This window comes from Hibiscus syriacus, unplaced genomic scaffold (genome assembly GCF_006381635.1).
Source record: "Hibiscus syriacus cultivar Baekdansim isolate YM2019G1 unplaced genomic scaffold, ASM638163v2 tig00109972_pilon, whole genome shotgun sequence".
NCBI lineage: Eukaryota > Viridiplantae > Streptophyta > Magnoliopsida > Malvales > Malvaceae > Hibiscus > Hibiscus syriacus.
Genome location: NW_024062543.1, coordinates 1,515,511 through 1,530,539, shown reverse-complemented (window position 1 = coordinate 1,530,539; position 15,029 = coordinate 1,515,511). Strand labels below are relative to the sequence as shown.

The 15,029-nt window shown below is 33.7% G+C and overlaps 1 pseudogene; it reads right to left on the bottom strand.

Annotated features, from left to right (window-relative positions):
- Positions 1-3,980: 3,980 nt before the first annotated feature.
- LOC120211449 lies at positions 3,981-8,735 on the bottom strand (annotated as a pseudogene).
- Positions 8,736-15,029: the final 6,294 nt, after the last annotated feature.

The window sequence follows — 15,029 nt, the reverse complement described above, 5'->3', positions numbered from 1 at the left end:
TTATATTAGGTTGCCAGCAACTTAAATTTTGCTTATGATGGATCGTTTAGTAACTTAACATTCTAGTTTCGTACCATGCCATGGGTTACCATTGTTTTGCTAATATCCTTACAGATTTTTCTTCTCATGACTAATTGAAACTTCCTATTCATTGTTTGTTGGAAACTTGAAAATCACGACTCAAAACTCTGGAAAAAGGTTTATGAGATTGCGACTCGATTTCATTCTTTAAAAATTTGGGTTTAGACCTGGTTGAGTTTTTAGAAGATATAATGGATCCCACTCAACTCGATCTATTCATTCCTTTATGTGCCTCGCCAGTCGCCTTTGGTTGTTTTCGAAGTCCTGCTTTAGTGTGCTTTCCTTATTAAAGGTGACCCCTCCTCTTTTAGAAATATGTCTTATATGGGAATGGGAGACAACATCTTTCAGAATTTGTCTATGGGTTGTTATGAGTTGATATTTATATATTTAATACGAGTATATTTTATAATTTATATATTTTTTTGAGTAAACTGAACCAAACATTTGAGTTGGTCTTCAAACTTGTAAACTTTCCAATAATCTCTCTTAAAGTTTGAGGATGAAATTGAAACATTCAAGAGTTTGGGGACAATATTAAATGAGGATCATAAATTGGAAATGCATTTGTCATGTTAAAAATTCAAGGACTAATTCATAACGAAGTTAAAAATTTAAAAGACAATTTAAGATAGTCATAATTTGGGAATGTATAGTGCAACTATCTATTTTTTGTGATTTTATGCTTATACACACTAATAAAGTGTTCACTACAAATTGTTGGTGCTTATTTCTAAGAAGAAAATGGGATAAAGCTCTTTTCTTTGTAGTGATTTGGAATGAATATTTGGTCCAATAGTTGAAGGATGAAAACTCTGTAAAAATAGACATTGTTTCTGTTAAGCTTTTGTTTTCGGTTGGGGATATCATTGTCTATGGAAATATTAATACTACAAGATCATAACTTGGCTTATTAAATTCAAAAACTTTATGGATTTGATAATATTATTGATTAAGGTCTTAGATAGGCTTTCACATCAGTCTCGGACATTTTGATTATCTTGTTGACAAGAGCTCTCACTCAATGCATCTTTTGGTAGAAGAGCCTCTTTCTTTTTCGAGGGTCCTCACCTCTCATTATTGCTTCTATATTGTTTTTTTCCCACTCTTCTTTTTCTGCAACATGGTTACATGAATTCTTGGCTTTATGGAAGATAAAGAAAGCAAGTAATCTCAGCATGTTCACCCTTAACCATGTGACAATAAATATTTATATAATTATACGATGTTTCAACTCAAAATCTCAAGAGATAATAATAATTTTCTTAATACGCGAGAAATAACTATTTAGCACTGCATAAGCACAATTATTCGATTAGAAAGATAACAAGTGATTTATTCAAAGTTATAAAATCTGACATAAAATATACGCACCCTTTTTCTCTCGAGCTCTTTGCTTTAAGCCACGGTCCATATTTTATCGTTCTTCTCTTGAATCATTACATTTATAGCACTGCATATGCATAGCTGTAAGGTTTCTTCTCTCTCTTAGTCAATCACCCCTTTTTCTTCCTAAACTTTCAAGTCAATTCTTATTCTGTTCTTTTGCATGTGCTTCCTATCCTGCTGTTGATGTTGTGTTTACTTTGAATCAAATACCCAAGTTTATATATATATATATATATATATATATATATATATTATAATTGTGTATAGTTCTTTTTAATTTTCTATTTGTTTTGGTTGGAGATTATGTTAATGATACATGGAAGGTTTTGCCATAAGTAAATTTCGCTAACTTTAATGATGGTTATAATCATCTTTTCATGTGGAAATTTTTAATCTTTGGGGTTTTACTTTAGAAAAATGCAGTTATAATCATGTTTAATTTATATAATTTTTGTTTCTGGTCTGCGGACAGCAAGGCCCATGCTTTTGATTCCTTTAGGGTTGCTTCTTGAGACAAGGGTATGGTATTTAATCAAGCCATCAGCATTATGTAAACATCATTCTCATTCAACAAAATCAAAAGCAAAGTGCACACTGCTGGGAATTATCATATAACTTTGTCTCTACTTTTTTAATTTGGGGTATATAAAAGCTAGCTGCTCTCAGCCCTTAAGAAATGGTGTGTTTTTTTCAGGACGGAGTTAGAGCCATAGGATCAAAGGATTAAGTTCATTTTTTGATGTTCATAAGTCATAATTCACAGGACCACGGTCCCCCAAGGTCGAAATCTTGTGATTTTCCTCTCTTGGTAAGCACTGATCCTGGTTTATTTTCATTTGTAATGATGCCATGAAGCATTTACATTAGGTGATATGGTGCTTTGCTGCTTCGGGTCAGTGTTATTTTTTCTGTTTTTGGTCATTCATCTATGATTCAGTGATTCGGTATGCAGTACCGACCTCAACGGTACTTAGGATAGTCTGAAAGAGCCACTTTCATATCTTTTTGTTCGAACAGAATGACTGAAATCGCCCGAAAGTGATGGTGCTATCGATATTCATATTTGAAAACGTGAAGGGTCTACAATGTCTGAAAATGATTCATTGTTGAGCTGATCATGTGGTGTAGCTACTGCTGATGTTTTATATCATTAACACTGTCATTGACAACATCCTTTCTTGTTAATTTTACTTGCGAATTTCGACTTTCTCATGTAATAATCGCTATGTCGACAATTTCGAGACATGTTACCCTTGAAATGTGGATGAATGTTCCTGGATTTTGATGATTACCTTTGTTGATCATTTTCAGAAAAAAAAGGCAACTCATGAATGAGGAAGTTCATGTTATTAGAGGAATAAACTGCAACTATGAATGGGTTTGGAACTGGAAGATCAATGCCATGGAACATGTACCCAAGTTCCGATCCGAGTCTGTCTCAACCTGTATTCGATAAGGAACCGCTGTTGAAAAACTTGGGGACATCTATGAATGCCATTTCTTTCGGCTTTGTTGCTACAGCCATCTTGATATCCATCATGGCCATCTTCGAACACCTTTTTCAGCCAAATCCTGCTTTTTCTTCAACCGTTCAAGACGGTGCTGTATGATCCGGAGCGGTCAAAAAACTCGGGAATCCGCAAAGAGTGAGCTTCTATCTCATCAGGATGCTGAGACAATGCACCCTGCATATTCTGCTGTTCTTTCTCTTTTGACAACATTTCTTTAAGAACAAAGAAACTTCAACCAGATGATCAATCACGAATTTCGACTCTTCAACCACTAAGCTAAAAACCCTTTGTCCCTTGGCAATGATTTACCAATTTCTCTTACTGTTCTTCAAGTAGAATTAAGTAAATTCCGATCATATATATACAAGTAAAACATGTAGTTTATTTCTGAAGTATGCTTTATTTTGATCGGATCTTGAAACTGATGCTTGATGAATCCGTCGCGATGGCAGGTATCGACACCGTATGCGACTGATTTGACGGTGGTGATGCCGGGAGAACAATATCCTACCCATATAGCTCAGCTAGCTCCTCTCCCTTGTCCAAGGGAAGGCATCTATTGGCCTCCCCATGAACATAGTTTAGTATATCCTTAAGCATGCTTCATTATCCATGATGTTTTTGAATACATTTATCTTCTTGTCTTCTAATACTATTTTCCGATGAAATATTATAATTTGACAGATTAAAAAGAAAAGAAAAAGAAAACCAGAAAATTGTTACTCTCTTGGGTATGTGTGATGTAAAAGGATTAAGCTTAAACTATGTATTTAATCACTTATTTATTCTCATAATTCTATTTTGATAATCATCTGTTTTTAAAATCATATCTAACTTTACCTTTTGATCACTTGTCGATAATGACACGTCATCATTAGAAGAAAAAATTTACCATTACATTAAACCAAAACGAAACGTTAGTGACGAGAATAGTTTACCTAAAGACTAAATACAACACTCACACAGAAAACAATCACTTGAGAATCAAAACCACCATTGTGCATAGAAACTTGAAGAATTTATATTAGAAACAAACAAAAAAATTTACATTACAAGATAAAATTTGCAAGCAATTGAATACCCAACACTCCTAATCATATCTCCCTCAGCTCTTTTTCCTCTCTTTCATTCACCCATCCCCATGAAGTTTATCTCTGTAAATCTGACTATTCTTGAGTTTCCATTCATCTCTGCATATTTTTGGATTCTCTGATCTTCGGTAACTTTGTCCTGTTAGTATTTAGTTCCATGGTGGATAAAGAATACACGGTGACAAGTGGAAGGGAAAATCGTCTAGTTCTCATCGATGCTATCTTCATCGGGTAATATTGCAGTCAATAAAGAATACTTTACCAGGAGAGAGATCTTTCCCTTCTTGACGACTAATCTTGCCCCCGAAACGACCCAATATCCAGGACTTTCCTGTGGCCCTCGTGTAATTTCGGTTGTATCAACGAATTTCAAAAGCTTGGGAGCTGAACAGGCATGGGAGGGCCTCCGGGGTAAACAGCGGAGTTGATGTTCACATCAGCTGGCCTTGGAGGCGGCTTCTGAACTTGTGTGAAGTGATGACTGATTAGTGTGGATATGAGTCCAGACTTGGCGACCGACCCGGGTGATCCTTCCCATTCTGGCTGCTTAACGGAAATAGCTCCCAAAACAGTCGAGAAGCGTAGTCGTAAAAAGAGAATATTTTTAAAACCATGATTCTCAACCTGCAATTGGGCTCCAGTTACAATAGAAAGATCCTCATCGGACTCTATGGGAGCGGTGCATACATGAGAGTAGTTCTTCCAATAAACTTTCTCGTAGTAATTACGATCATGAGACTCTTGGCGGAAGTTCCCTTTTGGATCATCTACAAGCTGGAAGATTTTTGGAAGGGAAGAAAGGTGCTGCAAGTGGATGGCCAAATGGTTGCTCCTTTTACCTTCTAGATATAGTCGGAGGCCAGTCACAGGCCTCCTACCCACATCAACCTGTAACGGAATTATGTAGTGAAAAATCAGATATATTTTCTTTTGATATGAACAAAGACTTCCCAGGAAAAGCGGTAGCTCAATGACCCAAGCGCTAGTGGTCATCTATAAATCCAACACCAGCATTGAACATGGTCCAAATTTTTATCGAGCTGATGGGCTAATAAAAACTACTCAAACCCAGACATGGATGAAACCTACATGGAAACACTTAATGCACAAAGCCAGAAAGTTACAAATTTAAAAATTTCATTACCGGAGTAGTGTTCACGAAAAGCTTGGGCCCCATGAAGCTGAATTGCAAAGATGAAGTGCTTTGTTGCTTTCGTCGCGGACCAAGAGGAAGTTCACTGAAAACCGGTGCCCACTGTCTTGGAAGCTGAAATTCCAAAAACTGGTGGAGCTCTTCAATTGGTGGTTTATCTGTAACAAACGTGGTCAAGGATCAACTACTATTGACGTAGTTTGGTACTTACTAACAACTTACAATCATTTAAGAAAGGTTTAACCAAAATAAGCTCATAACTCATGTTTGATTGCCTTCGAATTACATAATAATAAGACGGTTAGTGAACTTACGATATATTTACCGAATTATAAAAAGGCAAAAATGTGAGGCATACTTCTTCCAGAGAATAATAAAGGCATTCCATGTTTAGGAAGAGGAAAAAAAGAGAGAATAATTTGAAGCAGGCAGTGGAAGAAAAAATAAAAATGCATCAGGTAGACAGACAGAAACCATAGGTCTTGCTTACATCGCAAATATAAATTTATGGCATGGCTCAGAAATCCACATCCCGGAACTCCATTCAGCAGAGAAGTAATAGGAATAAAGGACATTGAGATTACGTCAGGCTTTAACTGAACCGTTTGTAGCCAGTCAATATGAGAAAGGTTTCTATTATCATCACTTCCACCTCTCCTTTTGTAAATGGTTACAATATCCTGCAATTTTTAGGTAATTATTAACATCGATATCGCGAAAGAAGCTTTAACCTTTACCAAGGAGCTTTAACTATTAAGCAAACAACCCATATGGAGGAAAACCAACCTCTTTATGTGCATACGAACTTGATGGACTGTTACTAGCAAACCTTAGCCGCTGCTCCCTGATTTCAAACTGAAACAGAGATAATTATATTAGATACCCAGGAAAAAGGGGAAACACACATTATGCCAATGTTTCACTCGTAAGGATGATTGACAGACAAGTTAAAACAAATGAAGTTTTACCACCAAAAGTGACGGCAAATCAGATATATGTAGACAAATACCCATAATTTATTTATTCTATAGAGATTAATTAAACTAATATTGGAAGGCTAGCAGTCAAAGTAATAAGGCTAAAAACAAAACCGCCAACCAAGTTGAAAGACCTATAAAATAACAGTATCCTCATAAAACAAGCAGCACAGCAAAAACAATGACAGATCCAGATCTCAGAGTAAAAACCTAAACATTTAAAACAGTAGCAGACATGGAGTATTCTCTGGCAACTATTTAACTGGTATATCGTTAGAAATCATACAATATTTAGTGTGAAACTGGGTTGTGGTGTTACTATGTGAGAAAACTCTCAAAACAAATTTTGGCGTCAATACGCAACATCCTGCAACACTTCCACAATAACACCCTGCTTGACAGTTTAAATCAGGGATATTGTATCCCTGTTGTAAAAAATATTGAACTGGGAATATTGATTTCATTCCATCCAAACAAGAAGCATGATTTATGTATATATACAGCTATAGATTAGAAGATGTATCATCACAGTTCTATACCAAACCTTGTCACTTGGGTAGACTTGCTCAGGCACCATGCTGTATTGTTCACTGGCATCCAAAAACCTCTTATCAGCAATATCCTTCAGTCTTTTCTGAATATCAGCAGGTTGAAGAGTAGAGGAATGCTGCTGCTTTATGTAAATAACATCTTTCCCACCCATCTTCACGCCAACAATAATGTGGGTGCCATAAGTTTCAATAAATCTGAGATGTCAAAATTATATCAACCTCAAATACTATATAGCAGAGAGTAAATAACACTAAACGAAGCAGGCAGAAGGCAGCAGAAAATTCATAGTCACCAACACAACAGCATTCTTTATATGTTCATTTAGAACATGCATGCTGAACCAGTAAAAGAGAAACAAAAAAGTTAATCATTGAATTGTTCACCACATGACAATTGAACTCAAAAAGAGAGGGAGCCAGAAACAAACATTGGCCGAAGCCCAAGTCACTGAATAAGGGAAAAAAGGCGAATACATGGCAAGGTCTTATTTAAGAACTCATCAACAGCATTCATGATTAAATTTGCATCAAAATTCACCTCGCCAAAGCTGCAGGTTCCCATGTAGACGGGACTGCTTTCCTGACATGATCTCGTAGCACCATTTGGGATTTCTCCAGTGCGACTGAGTATAGTGTGATGAACACCCCATCAAAAGCAAGGGTCTTGGTATTAGCAGCATCTTTTTGCCAACAACCAGAGAATTCAAACATGGAATTGTAGTGGCCTGAAGGTATTTTCCAGTCAAAGATATATCTTGGTTGAATTGCTCTGACATCTGGAGAAAATAAAAGAAAAGAAATGAGAAAAAGCATACTCTCGTATATCTCTCACAGGATTCAACTCATGTCACAACAATTTAACTACTAATAGCATTGAACAAACGATGAACCATTACCTGTTGGAAGGAGAGAACATCGGACCTGAACCGTGTGCGCTCTCCTTTATCACATTTTATTGATTCGGGCACCGCGGGTATCGAAATTCCACCAGGTAAAACAATCTCATGGCCTCCATCTTCATCAATCTCGATAAGACATGGATCTTTTGAATTACTCCCTTTGCAGTACTTCAGTCGAAGATCCATTCCAATATCATATCCACATCCAATGGACCTCATGGCAATCTCAGCCGCCTCCGGAGCTGGCATCTTAAGCGCCATTGCTTAACGCATCACTCTTTTTCACCAAAACTGGAACCAAGTTCACACGTGATTCAATTATTCAAACCAAACATAGTATACTCCAAGTAAAGCAAAAGCAACACTGTTTCAATCATTTACATAAATAAAGCTAATCCAAATCATACACATAGCTCAACGTGTAAAAACAGAACAAAAGCCATCATACAAAATTTTCCTTTTAAGCATTTATTACTAAAACAGAACAGATCAGAAGTTCATATATAGCTCAAATATTCAAATTCATATCGAACAAAATCACCTTTCATACTCTTTTCCAGTAACAATCACAAGTAAAACCAAAATACCTCAATTTAAGAAGAAAATTAGCCGATTTTCACAAATTAACAACACCCCAAATCCAAATATAGTTCCGATTGAACAAACATCCCTAAAACACTAGATCCCGAAAATAAAAATAGACCCAAAATAATTTTTCTAAAGAAGGTTAGCTCATATTAGGCCAAAAAAAAAAGAAGTTCATACATTTTACGCTGCTCAAGAAATAAAGTGGGGAATCTTAGATGGGGTTTTTAGAGCATATTTTGAAGCTCGAAAAAAATCCCAATCCAAGTAAAGCTCACGCAAATTGTAGCCGAAACCCCAATCCGTTCGATTTGGAAGTGTTTTGAAACTGCAAGGTTTCCAGGTTGGGAAATTCCAAGAACAAAACTTGAATGGAAAGAAAGATAAAGAAAAAAGTGACTGAGTTGAGAGATGTAAGTAACAATAACAATGAAATAAAAAAAAACAGAGAGAAACCCTAAGAAAAGGGAAGGTTGCTGAGTTGAGACACGGACGAAAGTAGTAAAAATGGGTTTGACAGGAAATAAAGAAAAATTCTTTTGTATTGAAATGAGTTGTGAGTGAGTCAGACTCAAGCCATTTTAACTCCGAGTTGAGTTTTGATTGAGAAACAGCAGGAAAGTCAAAGGTGTTGCTTCCATTGACTGGCCTTGGGTTCCATTAATCATTTCCAGACCTCTATTAGTTAGCATTACAAACTGCCCCATTAGTCACTAATTTTTACAAGCTATTTTGTTTTGGTTATTAAATAATAAAATTTAATTTTATTATAAATTTTTTAAATTATTTTTTATAATTATATATTTAAATAATTAATAACATACTAATAAAAAATTAACTGACCATTTTTCCCATATGAACATACTAATATGATCATTATTTCAAAAAAATAAATTATTATAAACATTATTATTGATTGATTGTCGTTATTTATCACAGTATGATATTAAAACCTTATATTTTGTTCATCTTTCTTCTTATCATTTAATTTTCCACAATATTATTCAAAAACAAGTTTCATACAAAGCTGACTTTAAAATGGTGTGATCTCCCTTTTTACACAGTTTAATGAGATTAATTTTGAGATATGTTATTTTTAAAATATAATTTTTATTATTCAAATTTTTTGATAGTTTAATAACTATCATTTATTAATTAATAAGATGATAATTCATGTTATATTTTCATCATATAAAATTTCTCGAATCATATTTATTAAATAAATTTAAAATAAAATGAAGATCAATTCAAGTCCAAAAATTTTATCTTAACTGTTATATCAAAATATAGTTTATAAAGTTAAATTTTGTTTGGAATGCACTTTTTGATTTTTCAAATGATTTTAATATTAAATTTATCACTTACTCTCTAAATTTATTTTAAAACTTTAAAGTTAATTCTTTTTTGAACTACCAAAAAGAGGAAGAAGTATGGTTTGAAAAATTCAATTTTTTAATGAAAAAGGAGAACTGAGCATTTTCATGAGGTTTTCCAACAATTGATATCTTTTTCATTAAACATTTTATTAAGGGGAGTTTTACCAAAAATTATATCAAAAAGGGGATATTGTTTAACTATATTTTAATATAACAATTAAAGCAAAATATTTTTGGACTTGAATTGAATTTATTCAAAAGTATTCAAAGTTTTCAAAAATAATTCAAAGTCCATTTAAAAGCTTGGAATTGAGCACAAAACGTTTTTCTGGACAAGTAGTACCGATGTTGTTCTTACAGTATTGATACATAATGAACTAGTACATATATTGTTCATATGGTACCGATACCAACGGTAAGGAAAGTATCGATACTCACTAGGTATTACCGATACTACCAGCTTTGCTCAAATTCCAGAATGAAAAAATAGTACCGATACTACTCTGTATAGTAGTTAGATACCATAGGCATATTATCGATACCATCAGGCCCCAACGGTTAGTAACAGCTAGTTGATTTAAATATAAACAAAGTTAGTACCGATACTCCCTTTAGGAGTATCGATATCCCTTGGTCTGGACAATTTTATTTTGCATGAAAATTGATCCCCTAACGGCTCCAAACCACCTCCAACGGTTAGAAACGATCACAACAACATTCCAACACATAAATACAAGTTGAGGACACTTGAAGAAGGGTTAGAACACATATCCAAGCAATCAAACACAAGATAAGAGCTTTTCACTCTTTATTTCAATTCTCTTGTAAATATTTTATTTTTGTGAGCTAAATTTTCCCTTTTTTTAGAGGTTTTATTTGCTTACATTCTTTTTCTTTGTAAATGATTTTTGGTTCTATCTTAGCCAATTCAAAAGATAGGAGTTGTAAAGGTTATCTCTTTATCATTGAAAAAGAAGAACAAATTAGTGAATTTGTTAGAAAATCCTTAGTGAGGAGCTAAGGTAGTAGATGTAGACTTGGTTGATAGGTCGAACTACTTTAAATCCTTATGCCAAATTTTTTTATCTTTTGCTCTCCTTACTCCCTAATCTAAATTATTACCAGTTAACCCCTTTTCCACTTTTTCGATTATTCACTTGATCCTCTTCAAATCTCAACATGTTGGTTATTTTGATCCTTTAATGTAAAATTTATTTGCCTTTTTTATTAATATGCACGCATTTTGATTTGTTTATGTTGTTGTCGCTTGATATAGAGATAAAAATAATATATATATTTTACATAATATATTATGTTTGTTTACTATAACAATGTACCTATGCATTATATTTGTTTTTATACCCGCATAAATGCATATGTTATTATTTTATTTGTATTTTTTTTTCATTTTTATTCTTTCCTCTTATTTAAATAATACACTTTTAAAATCATATATTTGTACATATATTCTATTAAAGATAATTTTATAACAATTGAATATCTATATATTATATTAACATGGTGGTTTATTTAATATTTTAGATATCTATGAAATCTTTGGCTGTTCGATTAACTTATGGGAGACCTCCAAAAAATTGGGATGCCCTTTCGAAGGTTATTTGAATAAAATAATTTTAATATTATTACTTGTTTCTTATTTATACTTTGGGATATATTAATATAATTAGATGTATCTTATTCACTTTAAATAAAGGTGCATGTTTAAATAATTTTGTTTTTTACAAGATTATTCTAATAAATAAATATTCATTGTTTGTGTATTTATTTTATTATCCCGTTATTTTAGTCTATTCATTTGTCATATTATGTAAATATTTCATCCATTCTATACATGACATCTGTTACTGTTGCACTCATAAATCATGCATTTATTTTATCGTTTTTCAAATTAATCAAGGGTAACGTTTTTTTTGTATCGTGGATTAACGAAATTACGTCAAACATATCTGGATTTCCATTTACGTTAATTCACGTAGCAAGTGGACATCCTTTTTATATAAAAATGAATGAATTAAATTATTTTTATCAAATCAAATATTTTGCAAAGATTCACTCTTTTTTTGTCATCAACATAAAATGATCGAAATTTAAATTTTGGATTCAAATAATAAAATTTCACTATTTAGACAACATATAACCGAGGGCAATTATGGGCGCTGTAACACCCCCAACCCATATCCAACCCGGATACGAGTCAGAGATATTAAATTGACTTTTAAAACACAACTCTTACAAATAATAGCAAAATACTTGAACTTATATTAACAAAATACGATAATATACATATGGTAATATAAGTTTACCAAAATATTCAGAGCATACACAACTTAACTCTTTAGTTACATGCCAACATCCATTTTCATAACAAAATGACCTACTGATTAAGTTGCTTCTGATCTGATAGTTGCAGGAGTAATGTTGTCCAGCTGCTTAACCTCAATCATCTACTTTATCGGATCCTACGTGTGAAACACTCACACGCTAAGTCATCGACTTAGTGAGGCAATATAATAATATCAATAAATATAAAGTAATTGCTAAAATGAGATGGGTTGCAATGATAAGATGTATGTAAACAATGCAATAACCAGAACCATGTTTCTTACACATATACTTATCAAATTCACATTCATAAGTTCACCTTATTAAGTTTATTAGCCCATGGTACCATACAGAGAACCTAAGGTATGTGAGTATTGTGAGGTTGTGCACTATGCTGTCACCACAGCTCGTATAATTGCACCGAAGTGCCACGTAGAATTGCACCAGAGTGCCGCATAGAATTTCACCAGAGTGCCATATAATAATGTCCATAAGGACCACATATCATTCATTAAGAATCATATACATATACTAGGGATCAAACATGTGTCTCACAAGACTTCACACATGTTCCAAAGAATATATATATATCTCGAAGGACCGCATAGACCCTCTACCCTTGGCATGCCAACTATACCTATAGTTCTCATCTACATAACATGGGCTTTCACAATTCACCTAATTTGTATCACGTATACATATTATTTTCATACCTTTATCACATAACTCATATAACTTTTTCTTGCATATTCATGTCACATAATGCATATGGTATGAATTCATGTCATGTATCATAATATGAAATACGATCATGTATCAAAATATTGAATCTAGACTTATCACAAGTCTAGAACTGAATAGAATACATATTCATGCTATGCATATGCACTCACCTATATTTCTTTGTCTTTCCCTCGATTGATCCTACTTGTCGATGGTTCCGGAACTCGTTTAGGCTCGATATCTACATAGTAATTCGTTGATACTTATCAGTATACTAATTAGTATATTCTAAGCTATCATTCTTAGGCTAAAAGAAAAGCCATTTTCATCTTTTAATGGAGGTATGCATCGATGCACTACACCATGCATCGATGCATAAATCCTATTCGATGTTTGTATTTAATGGGGATGCATCGATGCACTCCTTATGCATCGATGCATTAATTACATTCGATGTTTGTATTTTAAAAGAGTGCATCGATGCACTTCATGTGCATCGGTACACCTTGAAAAATTTCTGGGATTTATCATCGATGCATCGGTGCACAATGAATGTGCATCGATGCACATTGCCCAGAATTGTCATTTTAGCACGAAAATCTCTTCTTAGTCTACTTAACACTTTATATTTCCCCTCTTTATATATCCTTAACTTGCATACTCTTACTTAAACTAATTATTATCCATTCCATACTTTTAAAACTTAGAGATCCAATTCTCCATGTAGAGTTTAAGAATCTAACCCAAATTCCAACATGTTCTAATTTGAATTCTAACACCTCATACTTCTTATTTAGCTTTATGACAAGTCAAAACTCACTTCTAATTCTTATTAGAAACTCTAATCCAAGATTTCACTTTTCTACTTCCTTTCTTTAATCCTTCATAACTCACCAATCTTTGAGTTTCTATAATATTTTCCATCTCCATAATCTTTCCTAAAGCTTCATAAATCAAACCCATACTTTAATTTGAAGGATTAACCAAAAGAAATCAAACTTACCTTAAGTTTGGGCGCTTCACGTTGAAGAAGAAAATGAAGAAGAAAGAAGAATCAATAGTTGTCTGGAAACTCTTGTTTCTTTCCCTTGGGTGTTATAATACCAAATATCTAATATTTAATTATTACATTTGCTCAATGACCCTTTTACCCTTTTAATTCTCATTCACTTAATAATTCATCATACACCAAATATTTCAATAAATTCCTTCAACTTTCAATTTATCAACTTTGATCCTAAATTATAAAATTCCACAATTTAATCACTAACCCAGTATGGAGGATGTTACAAATCTCCCTCACTTAAGAAAATTCGTCCTCGAATTTTCATTGTACGAACAGATGGGGATACTGAAGTCGCATATCTTCTTCATGTTCCCACGTGGCTTCTTCTACTTTGTGATTTCTCCAAAGAACCTTGACCAACGGAACTGTCTTACTCCTTAACTGTTTGACTTTATAAGACAATATTCTCACTGGTTCTTCTTCATATGTCTGATTCGATTGGACTTTTACTTATTCTGGTGCAACTATATGAGAGGGATCGGACTTATACCTTCGCAACATGGACACGTGAAAGACATTATGAATTTTCTCTATCTCCAGTGGGAAAGATAACTGATATGCCACTGTTCCTATCCTCTTAACAACTTCATATGGCCCGATGAATCTATGACTTAACTTTCCTTTCCGACCAAATCGTAAGACTTTCTTCCAGGGAGATACTTTCAGAAACACTTTATCTCCAACCTCAAATTCAATCTCTTTTCTTTTAAGATCAGAATAGGACTTTTGTCGATCAAATTCCACTTTGAGGTTATGTTGAATTTCACGCACTTTGTCTTCCACATCTTGAATTAAATCTGAACCAAGTACACTTCGATCTTTGAGCTCATACCAGTTTAATGGAGTACGACATTTCCTCCCATATAACGCCTCATAAGGTGCCATTTTAATATTGGATTGATAACTATTGTTGTAAGCAAACTCTGTCAGCGATAAATACTTTTCCCATGATCCTTTGAATTCCATTACTCATGCTCTCAACATATCTTCCAATATTTGAATAGTTCTCTTTGATTGCCCATCTGTCTTAGGGTGAAAGGCCGTACTAAAGTTTAAACGAGTTCCCAACGCTCCATGCAAAGATTTCCAGAATCTAGAAGTGAATCGAGGGTCTCGATCAGAGACTATGGAAACAGGCACTCCATGTAATCTAATAATTTCTCTAATATACAGCTCAGCGTACTTTTTCATAGAGAAATCTGTTCTAACCAGAAGGAAATGCGCTGACTTAGTCAACCGATCAACAATTACCCAGATTGATTCTCTTTTGTTCGGAGTCAAGGG